Genomic DNA, 18183 nt, shown 5'->3' with positions numbered 1-18183 from the left:
GTGTCTATGTGGTTCATACTGTGTCTATGTGGTTCATACTATGTCTGTGTGGTTCATACTGTGTCTGTGTGGTTTATACTGTGTCTGTGTGTCCATACTATGTCTATGTGGTACATATTGTGTCTGTGTGCTTCATACTGTGTCTGTGTGGTTCATACTGTGTCTGTATGGTACATACTGTGTCTGTGTGGTTTATACTGTGTCTGTGTGGTTCATACTGTGTCTATGTGGTTCATACTGTGTCTGTGCCGTTCATATTGAGTCTGTGTGGTTCATACTGTGTTTGTGTGGTTAATACTGTGTCTGTGTGGTTAATACTGTGTCTGTGTGGTACATACTGAGTCTGTGTGGTTCATACTGTGTCTGTGTGGTACATACTGTGTCTGTGTGGTTTATACTGTGTCTGTGTGCTACATACTGCGTCTATGTGGTTCATACTGTGTCTGTGTGCTTCATACTGTGTCTGTGTGGTTCATACTGTGTCTGTGCCGTTCATACTGTGTCTGCGCCGTTCATACTGTGTCTGTGTGGTACATACTGCGTCTGTGTGGTTTATACTGTGTCTATGTGCTACATACTGCGTCTACGTGGTTCATACTGTGTCTGCGCCGTTCATACTGTGTCTGTGTGGTTCATACTGTGTCGGAGTGGTTCATATTGTGTCTGTGCCGTTCATACTGTATCTGTGTGGTTCATGCTGTGTCTTTGTGGTGTATACTGTGTGTGGTTCATACTGTGTCTGTGTGGTACATACTGTGTCTGTGTGGTTCATACTGTGTCTGTGTGGTACATACTATGTCTGTGTGGTTCATGCTGTGTCTGTGTGGTACATACTGTGTCTGTGTGGTTCATGCTGTGTCTGTGTGGTACATACTGTGTCTGTGTGGTTCATACTGTGTCTGTGTGGTTCATGCTGTGTCTGTGTGGTACATACCGTGTCTGTGTGGTTCATGCTGTGTCTGTGTGGTACATACTATGTCTTTACCGTTCGTACTGTGTCTGTGTGGCACATACTGTGTCTGTGTGGTTCATACCGTGTCTGTGTGGTTCATACTGTGTCTGTGTGGCACATAATGTGTCTGTGTGGTACATACTGTGTCTGTGTGGTTCATACTGTGTCTTTGTGGTTCATACTGTGTCTCTTTGGTTCATACTGTGTCTGTGTGATTCATACTGTGTCTGTGTGGTACATACTGTGGCTGTGTGGTTCATACTATGCCTGTGTGGTTCATACTGTGTCTGTGTGGTACATACTATGTCGATGTGGTTCATACTGTGTCTTTGTGGTTCATACTGTGTCTGTGTGGCTCATACTGTGTCTGTGTGGTACATACTGTGTCTGTGTGGTACATACTGTGTCTGCGTGGTTCATACTGTGTCTGTGTGGTTCATATTGCGTCTGTGTGGTACATACTGTGTCTGTGTGGTACATACTGTGTCTGCGTGGTTCATACTGTGTCTGTGTTGTACATACTGCGTCTGTGAGGTACATACTGTGTCTGTGTGGTTCATACTGTGTCTGTGTGGTTCATACTGCGTCTTTGTGGTTCATACTGTGTCTGTGAGGTACATACTGTGTCTGTGTGGTTCATGCTGTGTCTGTGTGGTACATACCGTGTCTGTGTGGTTCATGCTGTGTCTGTGTGGTACATACTATGTCTTTACCGTTCATACTGTGTCTGTGTGGCACATACTGTGTCTGTGTGGTTCATACTGTGTTTGTGTGGTACATACTGTGTCTGTGTGGTACATACTGTGTCTGTGTGGTTCATACTGTGTCTGTGTGGTACATATTGTGTCTGTGTGATTCATACTGTGTCTGTGTGGTACATACTGTGTTTGTGTGGTTCATACTGTGTCTGTGTGGTTCATACTGTGTCTGTGTAGTACATACTGCGTCTATGTGGTTCATACTGTGTCTGTGTCATTCATACTGTGTCTGTGTGGTTCATACTGTGTCTGTGTGGTTCATACTGTGTCTGTGTCGTACATACTGTGTTTGTGTGGTACGTAGTGTGTCTGTGTGGTACATACTGTGTCTGTGCCGTTCATACGGTGACTGTGTGGTTCATACTGTGTCTGTGTGGTTCATACTGTGTCTGTGTGGTTCATACTGTGTTTGTGTGGTACATACTGTGTTTGTGTGGTACATACTGTGTTTGTGTGGTACATACTGTGTCTGTGATGTTCATACTGTATCTGTGTGGTTCATACTGTGCCTGTGTGGTTCATACTGTGTCTGTGTGGTACATACTATGTCGATGTGGTTCATACTGTGTCTTTGTGATACATACTGCGTCTGTGAGGTACATACTGTGTCTGTGTGGTTCATACTGTGTCTATGTGGTTCATACTGTGTCTTTGTGGTTCATACTGTGTCTGTGTGGCTCATACTGTGTCTGTGTGGTACATACTGTTTCTGTGTGGTACATACTGTGTCTGCGTGGTACATACTGTGTTTGTGTGGTTCATACTGTGTCTGTGTGGTTTATACTGTGTCTGTGAGGTACACACTGTGTGGTACATACTGTGTCTGTGTGGTACATACTGTTTCTGTGTGGTACATACTGTGTCTGTGTGGTACATACTGTGTCTGTATGGTACATACTGTGTCTGTGTGGTACATACTGTTTCTGTGTGGTACATACTGTGTCTGTGTGGTACATACTGTGTCTGTGTGGTACATACTGTGTCTGTGTGGTACATACTGTGTCTGTGTGGTACATACTGTTTCTGTGTGGTACATACTGTGTCTGTGTGGTACATACTGTGTCTGTGTGGTTCATACTGTGTCTGTGTGGTACATACTGTGTCTGTGTGGTACATACTGTGTCTGTGTGGTACATACTGTGTCTGTGTGGTACATACTGTGTCTATGTGGTACATACTGTGTCTTTGTGGTTCATACTGTGTCTGTGTGGTACATACTGTGTCTGCGTGGTACATATTGTGTCTGTGTGGTTCATACTGTGTCTGTGAGGTACACACTGTGTCTGTGTGGTACATACTGTGTCTGTGTGGTACATACTGTGTCTGTGTGGTTCATACTGTGTCTGTGTGGTTCATACTGTGTCTGTGTGGTACATACTGTGTCTGTGTGGTACATACTGCGTCTATGTGGTTCATACTGTGTCTGTGTTGTTCATACTGTGTCTGTGTGGTTCATACTGTGCCTGCGTGGTTCATACTGTGTCTGTGTGGTACATACTGTGTTTGTGTGGTACGTAGTGTGTCTGTGTGGTACATACTGTGTCTGTGCCGTTCATACGGTGTCTGTGTGGTTCATACTGTGTCTGTGTGGTTCATACTGTGTCTGTGTGGTTCATACTGTGTTTGTGTGGTACATACTGTGTTTGTGTGGTACATACTGTCTCTGTGATGTTCATACTGTATCTGTGTGGTTCATACTGTGTCTGTGTGGTTCATACTGTATCTGTGTGGTTCATACTGTGTCTGTGTGGTACATACTGCATTTGTGTGGTTCATACTGTGTTTGTGTGGTACATATTGTGTCTGTGTGGTTCATACTGTGTCTGCGTGGTTCATACTGTGTCTGTGTGGTGCATACTGCATCTATGTGGTTCATATTTTGTCTGTGTGGTTCGTACTGTGTCTGTGCCGTTCAAACTGTGGCTGTGTGGTTCATACTGTGTCTGTGTGATACGTACTGTGTCTTTGTGATTCATACTGTGTCTGTGTGGTACATACTGTGTTTGTGTGGAACATACTGTGTCTGTGTGGTCCGTACTGTGTCTTTGTGATTCATACTGTGTCTGTGTGGTTAATACTGTGTCTGTGTGGTACATACTGTGTCTGTGTGGTACATACTGTGTCTGTGTGATACATACTGTGTCCGTGTGGTTCATACTGTGTCTGTGTGGTACATACTGTGTCTGTGTGGTACATACTGTGTCTCTGTGGTATATACTGTGTCTGTGTGGTTCATACTGTGTCTGTGTGGTACATACTGTGTCTGTGTGGTACATACGGTGTCTGTGTGGTTCATAGTGTCTGTGTGGTTCGTACTCTGTCTGTGTGATTCATACTGTGCTCGTGTGGTACATACTGCGTCTGTGTGGTTCATACTGTGTCTGTGTGGTACATACTGTGCTTATGTGGTACATACTGCGTCTGTGTGGTTTATACTGTGTCTGTGTGGTTCATACTGTGTCTGTGTGGTACATACTGTGCTTATGTGGTACATACTGCGTCTGTGTGGTTCATACTGTGTCTGTGTGGTTCATACTGTGTCTGTGTGGTACATGCTGTGTCTGTGTGGTTCATACTGTGTCTGTGTGATTCATACTGTGCTCGTGTGGTACATACTGCGTCTGTGTGGTTCATACTGTATCTGTGTGGTTCATACTGTGTCTGTGTGGTTCATACTGTGTTTGTCTGGTTCACAGTGCGTCTAAGTAATTCATGCTGTTTTTGTTTGGATCATACTGCGCTGAGTACACATTATCTGTGTAGTTTGGATCATACTGCGCTGAGTACACTGTGTGTGTGTAGTTTGGATCATACTGCGCTGAGTACAGTGTGTGTCTGTGTAGTTTGGATCATACTGCGCTGTGTACAGTGTGTGTCTGTGTAGTTTGGATCATACTGCGCTGTGTATTGTGTGTGTCTGTGTAGTTTGGATCATACTGCGCTGAGTACAGTGTGTGTCTGTGTAGTCTGTATCGAGTATGTGGGTTTCATAATGTGTCAATATGCTTCATCGTATAAGAAAATATATCAATATTTTCTAACAGATATACATACCTGCGTTTTCTATAACGAATTACGTAAGAGTATACGTACGCGTATCTTAAAACAACACCGTATACCGTACGGATGTATATCGTATAGCGTATTCGTACTATGTATAGCGTACTGTTGTATAACGTACAGATATATAACGCAATGCGTAAGGACACTTATGTATGTATACTCGTCATCTCGATACGCAATACAGGTTCGGATGTACACATGTGGCGTGATGGCGTATGCCAAGTTAAACCATCTTAATACCCTAGCCACTTCAAACATACACACAACGGACGCACTGTGTATGACATAGCAACACACACACACACACACACACACACACACCTGGCTCTTACCTATAAGGGTAAACTCCTTTAGATACGCAACGTTGGCGTAGGCTGCATATCCCTGGCCAACCCCATGTTTATATAAGGTGATAACGTGGGCTGACCCCTTCAAACTACTGTACGACCCTTGATGACGTCACCACGACTCTTTGAGCACGACGGTACGACCCTTGGATATACGATCGCTTCGTCTGTGACCCGGATCGTCAGGGCTGGGTCAAAGGCGAGGTCATCTTACCTGACGAGTCGTGCCGTCGTACTGGAAGGGTCGTACCGCCGGGGTCAAGGGTCGTGCTGGTTGGTGCGTGATTGCGTTACATGATACAATCGTGTCGTCAGAGGACACAACATGCATAGTGACCGGCTGCCCAACACGGATATATATATATCAGGTCACACAGAAAATATATATACAACATGCATAGGTACACTCAAGTCATGCGCTTGTGGTAGCTCTGTAGAAGTTACTCTCTCTCTCTCTCTCTCTCTCTCTCTCTCTCTCTCTCTCTCTCTCTCTCAATATGTACAACATAGCCAGTCACATATACACAACACCTTCCACTCCCGTACACCAAAAGCAACGCCATTTCATACGGGCGAAAACATTCGGGATGGTGTACGAGATGAAAGTCATGGGTAAAGTGGCCGTGTGTTACGGCCGGGGCCTAGAGACAGAGAGGGCCTACAGTTACCTTCAAGAAGCACCTACTTTGACGAGACAGAAGGCAGTGTAACGAAGTACACTGCTCCTCCTCCTGCACCTCCTCCAGGAGGCACTGAAGGAGGTGTACCACAAGAAGTGGACAGCAAACGCCTCGAGCAAGTGTGGAGTCAAGGTTGGGAGACATGAAGAGGCTTTGGTGTGGTGTTTTCCAGACCAACTTGCCTTCGAAAATACGTCAAGACAGTAAAATATAATCAAACAAACGCATGCAAACATAAACATGCACCTACCTACGCTTGTACACTTACGCACACACACACACACATACGCACGCAGCACACAAACACAGTCTCTCACACAAACACACTTCAAAAATAAAACAGAGGCACAAACAAGAACACATAGTGAGTGAGTGGCTCAGAGGAAGACGGACTGGAAGAAGGAGGAACCTTACCTGTCAGGGCGCGGCAATGTAACTTGTTATCCCACTTGGCACGCGAGTGTTGCTAGCATCTGTGCTCTGCACTACACGAAGCTCTTCGACTCTCATTGCTCACAAAACCCTCACATGAAGCGTGCCATGACCACTACCGTAACGATCATCAACACGCCAGACACTCAACGGGTAAACACCACCGCCTAGTTTCCAGAGAGCATATGTTTCGCGAACGAGCAATTCACACTTTTCAACGGGAATGCTTTTCCATAACTGGTTATATCACAGTACGTCACAGAGTGTTGGGGTTGTAGTTGTAGTTGTAGTAGTTGTGCGTGTGCCTGGCCTCGGTCCTCGGGTAGTCCACCAGATGCGGGAGGCCCAGGGCGCACCAGGGGCGGCAAGAGGCGCGAGCGAGTGAGCTATGGGTGGTGTCCTAACGGAGGAGGAGTGTGCAGAGGAGGAGGAGCTGCGCGTGTGTCCATACCGACCGACCCACAGTGAGGTACTGACTTGCGCACCCGTCCTCACCTCCCTCCCTCCCGCGCTCCCTCCTAGACTTCCACGCCAACGCGAGGCTGCGCCGTCCACTCCACCACCACCACCACCACAGCTGCTGCTGCTGCTGCCCCCCCCCCTCACCCTCACCACCACTACCACAGCTATACCCTCACTACCACCACCACCACAGCTGCTGCTGCCCCCCTCACCACCACTACCACAGCTATACCCTCACTACCACCACCACCACCACCACAGCTGCTGCTGCTGCTGCCCCCCTCACCACCACTACCACAGCTATACCCTCACTACCACCACCACCACCACCACACCTGCTGCTGCTGCTCCTGCCCTCACCACCACTACCACAGCTATACCCTCACTACTACCGCCGCCACCACCATAACCACACCTGCTATTACCACCACCACCACAACCACCACAGCTATACCCTCACCACTGCCACCACCACCACACCTGTTATTTTCACCACCACCACAACCACCACAGCTATACCCTCATATCGCCACCACCGCCACACTTGCTATTACCATCACCACCACCACCACAGGTATATACTTACTACCACCACTACCACCACCACACCTGCTATTACCCCCACCACCACCACCGCAGCTATACCCTAATCACTGCCACCACCGCCACACCTGTTATTACCAACACCACCACCACCATTACCACAGCTATACCCTCACTATCGCCACCACCGCCACCACACCTGTTATTATCACCACCACCACCACCACCGTTACCACAGCTATACCCTCACTATCGCCACCACCGCCATCACACCTGCTATTATCACCACCACCACCACCACCGTTACCACAGCTATACCCTCACTATCGCTACCACCGCCACACCTACTATCACCACCACCACCACCACCGTTACCACAGCTATACCCTCACCACTGCCACCTTAGCTGTCCTCAACATCACCACCACCACCACCACAGCTATACCCACACCAATGCCGCCTCAGCTGTCCTCAACACCACCACCACCACCACAGCTATACCCTCACCACTGCTACTTTAGCTGTCCTCAACACCAGCACCACCACCACAGCTATACCCTCACCACTGCCACCTTAGCTGTCCTCAACACCACTACCACCGCCACAGCTATACCTTCACCACTGCCACCTTAGCTGTCCTCAACGCCACCACCACCACCACCACAGCTATACCCTCACCACTGCCTCCTTAGCAGTCCTCAACACCACCTCCACTGCCACCACAGCTATACCCTCACCACTGCCTCCTTAGCTGTCATCAACACCACCACCACCACCGCCACCACAGCTATACCCTCACCACAGCCTCCTTAGCAGTCCTCAACATCACCACCACTGCCACCACAGCTATACCCTCCCAACTGCCACCTTAGCTTTCATCAACAGAGCGACGTCAACCACCGTCAGCGCCACAGCTTCCGTCACTCTCTGGATACCATCACCGAAGCTACCACAGATATAGCTGCTGTTATCATGATGACCATCACCACGACCACCACAGCACCATCACCACGACCACCACAACACCATCACCACGACCACCACAACACCATCACCACGACCACCACAACACCATCACCACGACCACCACAACACCATCACCACGACCACCACAACACCATCACCACGACCACCACAGCACCATCACCACGACCACCACAGCACCATCACCACGACCACCACAACACCATCACCACGACCACCATAACACCATCACCACGACCACCACAACACCATCACCACGACCACCACAACACCATCACCACGACCACCACAGCACCATCACCACGACCACCACAACACCATCACCACGACCACCACAACACCATCACCACGACCACCACAACACCATCACCACGACCACCACAGCACCATCACCACGACCACCACAGCACCATCACCACGACCACCACAACACCATCACCACGACCACCACAACACCATCACCACGACCACCACAACACCATCACCACGACCACCACAACACCATCACCACGACCACCACAACACCACCACCACGACCACCACAACACCGTCACCACGACCACCACAACACCATCACCACGACCACCACAACACCGTCACCACGACCACCACAACACCATCACCACGACCACCACAACACCACCACCACGACCACCACAACACCATCACCACGACCACCACAACACCATCACCACGACCACCACAACACCGTCACCACGACCACCACAACACCATCACCACGACCACCACAGCACCATCACCACGACCACCACAACACCATCACCACGACCACCACAACACCATCACCACACCACACACATCACCATGACCACCACAACACCATCACCACTACCCCACACACCATCACCACGACCACCAACACCATCACCACACCACCACAACACCATCACCACGACCACCACAACACCATCACCACGACCACCCAACAACATCACCACGACCACCACACACCATCACCACACCACCACAACACACCAACCACCACAGCACCATCACCACCACCACACAACCACCAACCACCAATCACACACTCACCACAACACCATCACCACCTACACCACACACCACACCACACCCACACAACCATCACACACCACCACACACCTACACACCACACAACACCTCACCACACCACCACAACCACACACACACCACCACAACACCATCACCACACCACACAACCCTCACCACACTCACCACAACCATCACCAACCACCACACACACCATCACCACACCATCACCACACACCCTCACCACCCACACAACCACACAAACCACCACCACCTCACACAACCACCACAACACCACCCAGCCCCTCACACAACCACCAAACCTCACCCCTGACCAACACAAACCCACTCACCACCATCACACCTCACACAACCCCGCACTCCCACATCACCAACCATCACCAAACCACCCACTCCCCGACACCATCAACCACCCCGCACACCCATCACACCAACACCACCCTACCACCCACCCCATCACCAACCACAAACTCTAACCACAACTCGATACACTCAAACCAACCTACAACCACAGTAACACAACGACAACAACACCGCAGCAACAGTACACACAACACCCAACACACAACAACCCCAACAACATACAACACACAACACAGTAACAAAGGCAACAACAGAACAAACAACACATCACGACCCCACCCCACGGCCACACACCACATGGGGCCACACCACATCACTGGTCCACACACACATCACGTCACACCCCCACACACCACACACCCAACCACCACACCACAACCACACACCACACCCCAACACCACTCCACACACACCATACTCCACACACCATACCACACACCACCAACTCCCACACCACACACGCCACCACATCACCGCACCACACACACATGACCCACACCACACACCACCACAACACCACACATCACCACCACACACACCACACCACCACACCCACACCCAACCACCCACACACCACACCACCAGCAAACCACACCACAACCACCACAACACACCACCACCACACCACACCCAACCACACAACATCACCCCAACCACCACACCGTCACAACCCACACAGCACAACACCACACACCCACACACCACACCTCCACAACACCACCACCAACCACACACACCACAACACACACACATCCACAGCAGACCAACATCAGAACCACCACTCATACCACAATCCACCACAATATCACCACCCACAACCACCACACACATAACCACCCACACTCGCACAACCACCACAGAACACGCACGATACCAAAAAACACATACACATCACAACCAACAACACACACAAACACAACTAAAGAACACAAATCACCCACACACCAAATCACAAAAACACTGATCTGCAAACTCCCCACAAACAAACCCTAAGACACCAAGCACAACAACCAAAACAACATTCCACCAAACGACGAACATCAAATACGAAGGCAACACACTCGACACAATACCCTCACCAAACCCACCAAAAACACTGCACAACAACCCACCAACCACACACACATCACCACCCCAGACCATCACCACACCACCACAACCATCACCACCACAACACCACCCCACAACCACCCACACAAACCAACCATCACACCACCATCAACACCACAAGCACCATCACCCACCACTTGTTCCACCATCACACATGCCACAGCACCACATCACCGATTGTCACACACCACCATACAACTAACCAACATGTTGATAACCAATACATAGAACCTGAATGCTACCACTCATCACAACCATGTTACAACCACATAAAGGGTTGCCACTACCCCTCATCACTGGTTGCCACTACCCCACACACGGTATACTCACTCACTGTCCCATACACCACACCGCTGGTTGGCACTACCCGTTTCACTGGTCGTCACTACACCACATCACTGGTTGCCACTACCCACATCGCTGGTTGCCACTACACCACACCACTAGGTGACCAGCACTACCATCAAACACACCACTACATTCCACTAGCGTAAGGACCATAATCACTCTGAGAACCACCACATCAATACCACAATTCCCACCACAATTGATCTACCCACTGCCACAACCAGCCGGTCTACCACTACGATCATAACCAGCTTCTACCACACTCGCCACAACCACCACAGGAGAACAGAGAAAGCTGATTTACGCTGTAAAGATAATAACAATGATAACATGTTGTTGGTGGATATACAGATCAAATGGAGACAAAAAATATTATAGTTAAAGAAATTAGAATTCACCACGGCGCAAGGCAGATATTCTGATCCAAATAAAACATTTGATTTTTTCTGAAGGATCTCGCGTCCACGTGAGACAAAACGCAGCTGAAGGAACTGATGAGCTACAGATGAAGTCGAATACAACATGTTTTCTCTATCCTTAAAACGCGAGAAGAAGAATATGGCGCGAGGTAAATATTTATCTTGAAGGTGAGTAGGGAACTTGGAGGTAAGTATGGAGTTGACCCGGAATAAACTTGCAACCAAGGAAAATGCTCAAAACTGGAACGTAAAAACTTTGGAATAGAGTTAAGTTGGGATTTTGGTGATGAAGGAGAGAAGGAGGAGTAGCGAGGAGGAAGGAAGGAAGAGGGAGGGAGGGAGGGAGGGAGGGAGGAATTGGGCCATCAGGCTAGATGGAAGGACGAAGAAGACGAGGAGGAGACGTGGTTGGTGTGGGGATCTTCCTCACCCCATTCAGACGAGAGCACGACCCCCCTGGATCAGGTCAGACTCCAGGCCATCATACCCTAAGGAAGACATGGTCGTGTTCAAGGGTCGTATCATCATCGTGTTTAACTGTCGTACTAGCGAGCTCAAGCCGTTTGGGTGAGTGGAATTCCTTGATAATACTCCAGTTTTCTCGCCTGCAAGACAGTGATGGCAGAGGCCTGGAAAGTGCTGGAAAGAAGACATTTACCTCGAACACGAACACTGGGGGTCTGGAACATCAAGACAACGGCCCGAGTTTTGAAGCAACTAAATCAGTGGTGATCATTCAACCTTAGGATGAATCTAGTAACAAGGTCTAATTGCTGGCGATGGTTCATAGTCCAAAAGATTACCTCGTGTGTATGGCGGTGGGTTCATGGTCCAAGAGGTTACCTCGTGCGTATGTCGATGGTTCACAGTCCAAAAGGTTACCCCGTCTGTACGTACGTAGGATATGAAAAACAATTCGTTTTTGATGGGGTATCTTGTCTTAGGTCTCTTCTGCCAAGGCTTCTAAGCGCTCGTCTGTGCTACATGTCTAACTAGACGTTTTCTAACTGTCTCTAACAGCAGTACTCACACCAGCTGGGGGTTGGGGGGGAGGGGGGCCCACTTTGCGTTCCATAGCGGAATGGTGGAGGGACAAGCTTCACTGTTGACACCTTGTGGGATCTCGGTCCTCACAGCTGGCTCCCGGGTCTCGACCACCTGGTAGAGCCAGCGGTAAGTACCTCACAGCTGGCTCGGGTCTCGGTCCTCCGGTACAGCCAGCTGCAGGCTCCATACACACAGTGATGGTTCACTCTCCAGAGGGGCTGACCTGATTACAAGTTTAGACCAGCTGTGATGAGTTGTGTTCATCATGGGTAAATAATGATGACGATTCATGTTACTCACGGGTGAGTGTATTGATGAACTGCATCTCTCATCATGGGTGGATATTGATGAGTCAAGTTTCTGCTTACTGATGATTATCTTCGACACATATTGATGCATCATACTCCTCTGGAACATATATTGATAAGTGATGCTTCATACCTGTTGATGAATCATACTAGTCATCTAGAGTGCACATTGATTCATGCTCTTCATGGATGAATATTGATGAATCACATTCCTGGGTATGGCTAGGTTTGGTGGGTCATAATGCAAAGGTGTGAGTGAGAGATGTCATGCCGGGCTGTGTAGCTCAACTGCCTCCTGTATCACCTACATTACTCACTCATCTTCCTCCAGGGTTTTCAGCAACACTTATTTTTTGTGTTTCCCCTGGGATGAGCGAGCAGTTCCTCAGGTGTTACGGGGGGTGAGAACATTCACTAGGTGCACAATGCAGACTTCAAGCTCTCCTGTTTAAGCTGAAGTACGAACTTGGGTGGCTGTACGCTTGAGAAAAGAAGAAATCTATTCTTATGTATCATTTGTGAAGGAACTGTATGAATTGTTTTATGAAAATGGTTGTTGATATAAGCTTAACCACCCTGTTTCGTAATCACGGTCACTTGGTAACGATAGAATCTCCGTATAGAACTGCCTCTGGCGTTATTAAACGATGACATTTGCGACCACACGATATACCTGTGAGCCGTACCTCAGCCGGACACCACGACACAACACTCACTTGTTCGTGATGAAATCATACTTCCATGGGTTGACCGAGACCCGACCCGCTCTCATAATCCAGTCGCCTTGACCTTATTGGCGTATGACCTTGTCTGACCCTCTCTCTCTCTCTCTCTCTCTCTCTCTCTCTCTCTCTCTCTCTCTCTCTCTCTCTCTCTCTCTCTCTCTCTCTGTCGCCCCACCTAACGATTAGGTGGGGCGACATGACCTTTGCATCAGAGGGTTTCCTCGCGTCTATTCTCTGGCCAGTCGCCGTCCTTCCTTCATCCTTAAGGGTGCCATTGTCAATGATGTTGGCTGCCACGCCCTCACAAATAACGCCTCGGCTTCAGATGCCTCAGTCGTCGGTCGGACCTGCGTCTGAAACGTTCCATTGACTCTCAAGCACTGGAACAACACGTCCGCTTCCTGGAAACGTCCATCATGTGACTCCTGGCACATCACTCTACGGCAGAGATACTACAGTGGTTTATCTCCCGTGGTTTCCTTTAACATCATCCCGAGTTCCTCTGGTCCCTGACTCCTCCAGCAGGATCCTAGTGGGACATCACCAATGCCCGTCTCCGGCAGCAGTCTCAACTTCGGTGCGTTTAGTACCTAGGTTCTTGCGGCACAAAACTTTGTCAACCACCCACTAACTTAAGACTTCGGCAACTCCTCCTCCCTCCTGCAGAAGCTCCACGAGACCTGGTATCCACGCAACTCTCCCACGAGATGCCTCCTTCCTTACCGTACCTTTTATCTCCCACATCAGCTTCGCTGAACAACTGGTACTTGACCTGCTGACACCAGCAACTTGAAACACCTGCTTCACCACCTGGTCCTCCAGCAGAGCACAAGACGCTTCTCACCACACATCCTGCACAATCACCACGGGAACCCTACCTCCCTCACCTCACCTAACCTAACCTAACCTGCTCTACTTGCAGCAGGTCGTCCTGAGGGACGTCACCTTTGTGCTTATCCAAATAAAGTTTTGTATGTTGGCGTTGTTTTCATCCACTTCCTCGTTCTGTGTGTTGGACGTGTTTCCATACCTTCTCTCGGTCTGTCATTTTCACAAAAGGAAGTTTAGACACCATAACTACACCAGCTGAAGCCTTTATACTTTTAAGTCATTATGCAACATGAAGAGCCGACGACAGAAGATACAGTTATCTAATATCAGTTTAACTTCCCTCTCTGTAGAAGAATGACACATATCCAAATCATAGCACAAAGGAAATGCTCTATGGGACAAGTATAAAACAACTAGGTACTTCCAACTACATTCGAATCAGAATCACTTAAAAGACGATATGTATATATGTAGCACATATGAAGCAATATCACTCCAAATACATGTACCGAAGTCTTGTATAAGTAGTAACCTCACAAGACATGAACTCTACCTATGACTGACTCAACTACATCGAATCATCAGAGTTGGACCACTTAACTCTGTATTGACTAAACCACCTCACCTCATACGACCGAAACTCTTCGATCAATTATGAAACTGAGAGGTCTAACTAACTGTATTGACCTACCAGTAACTGAGAGGCCTTATTGACTCGTGATCAATCCAGGTCGCTTCATCCACAGTGAGAACGCGATCTCGGGGGTCATTAGTGACTAAGTCATTGTCGTGGATCACACAACGACCACTCGTTCGTCTGTGGATGTGACTAACTTTTTTACCTCATCAGTGTACCCAAACTCTCGTACCTCCCAAGTGGTGGAACCACACTAACTTCTCTAACCACACCACCTCGGATGACCTGCTGAACTGGGCCATCTTTCCTCCTATACCAGCAGTTCAACGAGTCTCATCCATGATTGAAACCCCCCCACACCCCCTTCTCTCTCCCTCTCTCTCGTTCTCTGCCAATCTCTATCACCTGACCAACCCACTCTGAATCATAAGTGACCGAGACAGTTCCGCTCGTCCGCGACCGAAGCAACATAATTCATCTGCAACTGAGCCAGACTCGAGGCATATCCTCCACGATTCACAATTAATGACTGGAGTCCCATGGCGAATTATTTATGGCCAGAGAATGTTGGCTCGATTCCTCCCTCCCTCCCTCCCTCCTTCCCTCCCTCCCTCCCTGCACGACGACCGTCGACGGCTTCGTTCGTCTTGGGTTTGGTGCTGCTGCTCTGCTGAACCTTGGAAGGGAGAACATCACTGTGCCTGGATGGCAATCGTGAGGTTAAGGTGTCATAAAACACCTCTTCTTGTGCTACACGATTACCCTCAGGTCTTCAGTGGCTGCGATGGGTCATTGCCTCACCCACACGTGAGCTGGTGGCAACCAGTTTATAGTATATGATCTCTCCGTGTCACACATAACGCATGATAACAAGTGATTCACATAACTCAGTCTTCGTAACCCATAGATATCCATGTAGGGGAACTTTATGCAAATGAACCTTGGGTCCTAGAAGACTAAAAAAAGAATGGAGGAAGGTGGGTGTGTTAAGAATAAAATACCTGTGGACAGAACTGTTTATGATGTGAGACAGCTTGATCGTGTACAATCGAGGTTTGGTCGTAAGACCAGTTTTAATGAGAGAGGTGACCAGGGTGCGCTGAAATGGTTCGGAAATATGAGAGAGGATGAGTGAAGAAAGACTGGATCTACGTGACAGAAGCGGAAGAGGCAAGAGAAAAGGGAAGACCAAGGAGGAAGTAAGTGAAAGAAGTTTGTAGCGCTGTGATCTGAAACTCTATGAGGGTGAATGGCGTACATGAGATATACAGGGGACGATGTAATGTCAATAGGTTGAATCAGGGTACAGCAGGTATATCTATATATATAGGTTAGGTCAGGTCAGGTCAGGTCAGGTCAGGTCATACCGTCGACCGTGGAGGCAGGAGGAGTCACTTGTAAGTCTCGGGGAAATTATGGCCAAGGCTAAACAAAAAACTGCCAGATACTTTCACCCACTTTGAATTCTCTCATTTAATTTTGGTCTGGAAAAGTATTCATGCCAACATTATTAAACAGAATAATATACTACAATGCCGGCCAAATTATAAGGAAAGCCATGGAATGGGGAGCCGAAATGAATGCTGGAGAATGGAAGAGGAGTAGGAGGCCAGACTCGGAATAATAATTATCTTCATCTTAATCTAAAAACTTATCTCTCTATCTATCTATCTATATATCTATCTATCTATCTATCTATCTATCTATCTATCTATATAGATATAGACAGCGACAAAGCAAAAAAGGGCAAATGAGAGTTGGGGTGAGAGACTATCAGTAAATTTTAGGGAGAATAAAAAGATGTTCTGGAAGGAGGTAAATAGGGTGCGTAAGACAAGGGAGCAAATGGGAACTTCAGTGAAGAGCGTAAATGGGGATGTGATAACAAGTAGTGGTGATGTGAGAAGGAGATGGAATGAGTATTTTGAAGGTTTGTTAAATGTGTTTGATGACAGAGTGGCAGATATAGGGTGTTTGGGTCGAGGTGGTGTGCAAAGTGAGAGGGTTAGGGAAAATGATTTGGTAAACAGAGAAGAGGTAGTAAAAGCTTTGCGGAAGATGAAAGCCGGCAAGGCAGCAGGTTTGGATGGTATTGCAGTGGAATTTATTAAAAAAGGGGGTGACTGTATTGTTGACTGGTTGGTAAGGTTATTTAATGTATGTATGACTCATGGTGAGGTGCCTGAGGATTGGCGGAATGCGTGCATAGTGCCATTGTACAAAGGCAAAGGGGATAAGAGTGAGTGCTCAAATTACAGAGGTATAAGTTTGTTGAGTATTCCTGGTAAATTATATGGGAGGGTATTGATTGAGAGGGTGAAGGCATGTACAGAGCATCAGATTGGGGAAGAGCAGTGTGGTTTCAGAAGTGGTAGAGGATGTGTGGATCAGGTGTTTGCTTTGAAGAATGTATGTGAGAAATACTTAGAAAAGCAAATGGATTTGTATGTAGCATTTATGGATCTGGAGAAGGCATATGATAGAGTTGATAGAGATGCTCTGTGGAAGGTATTAAGAATATATGGTGTGGGAGGCAAGTTGTTAGAAGCAGTGAAAAGTTTTTATCGAGGATGTAAGGCATGTGTACGTGTAGGAAGAGAGGAAAGTGATTGGTTCTCAGTGAATGTAGGTTTGCGGCAGGGGTGTGTGATGTCTCCATGGTTGTTTAATTTGTTTATGGATGGGGTTGTTAAGGAGGTAAATGCAAGAGTCTTGGAAAGAGGGGCAAGTATGAAGTCTGTTGGGGATGAGAGAGCTTGGGAAGTGAGTCAGTTGTTGTTCGCTGATGATACAGCGCTGGTGGCGGATTCATGTGAGAAACTGCAGAAGCTGGTGACGGAGTTTGGTAAAGTGTGTGGAAGAAGAAAGTTAAGAGTAAATGTGAATAAGAGCAAGGTTATTAGGTACAGTAGGGTTGAGGGTCAAGTCAATTGGGAGGTGAGTTTGAATGGAGAAAAACTGGAGGAAGTGAAGTGTTTTAGATATCTGGGAGTGGATCTATCAGCGGATGGAACCATGGAAGCGGAAGTGGATCAAAGGGTGGGGGAGGGGGCGAAAATTTTGGGAGCCTTGAAAAATGTGTGGAAGTCGAGAACATTGTCTCGGAAAGCAAAAATGGGTA

General features: G+C 48.1%; 1 protein-coding gene across 6 annotated transcripts in view; it reads right to left on the bottom strand.

Annotated features, from left to right (window-relative positions):
• Nucleotides 1-6718, bottom strand: part of LOC139760934 (teneurin-m-like) — an 874918-nt gene extending 868200 nt beyond the window's left edge. For 3 of the 6 annotated variants that reach the window (XM_071684715.1, XM_071684717.1, XM_071684716.1), the window contains exon 1: nucleotides 6215-6718. The gene's annotated coding sequence lies outside the window, so the exon portion shown is untranslated. The remainder of the gene's footprint in view (nucleotides 1-6214) is intronic. The other 3 variants (XM_071684713.1, XM_071684714.1, XM_071684720.1) reach the window with 2 other exon arrangements.
• Between the last annotated feature and the right edge of the window lie 11465 nt (nucleotides 6719-18183).

This window comes from Panulirus ornatus, chromosome 38 (genome assembly GCF_036320965.1).
Source record: "Panulirus ornatus isolate Po-2019 chromosome 38, ASM3632096v1, whole genome shotgun sequence".
Lineage (NCBI taxonomy): Eukaryota > Metazoa > Arthropoda > Malacostraca > Decapoda > Palinuridae > Panulirus > Panulirus ornatus.
This window is presented reverse-complemented; position numbering and strand designations above follow the sequence as displayed.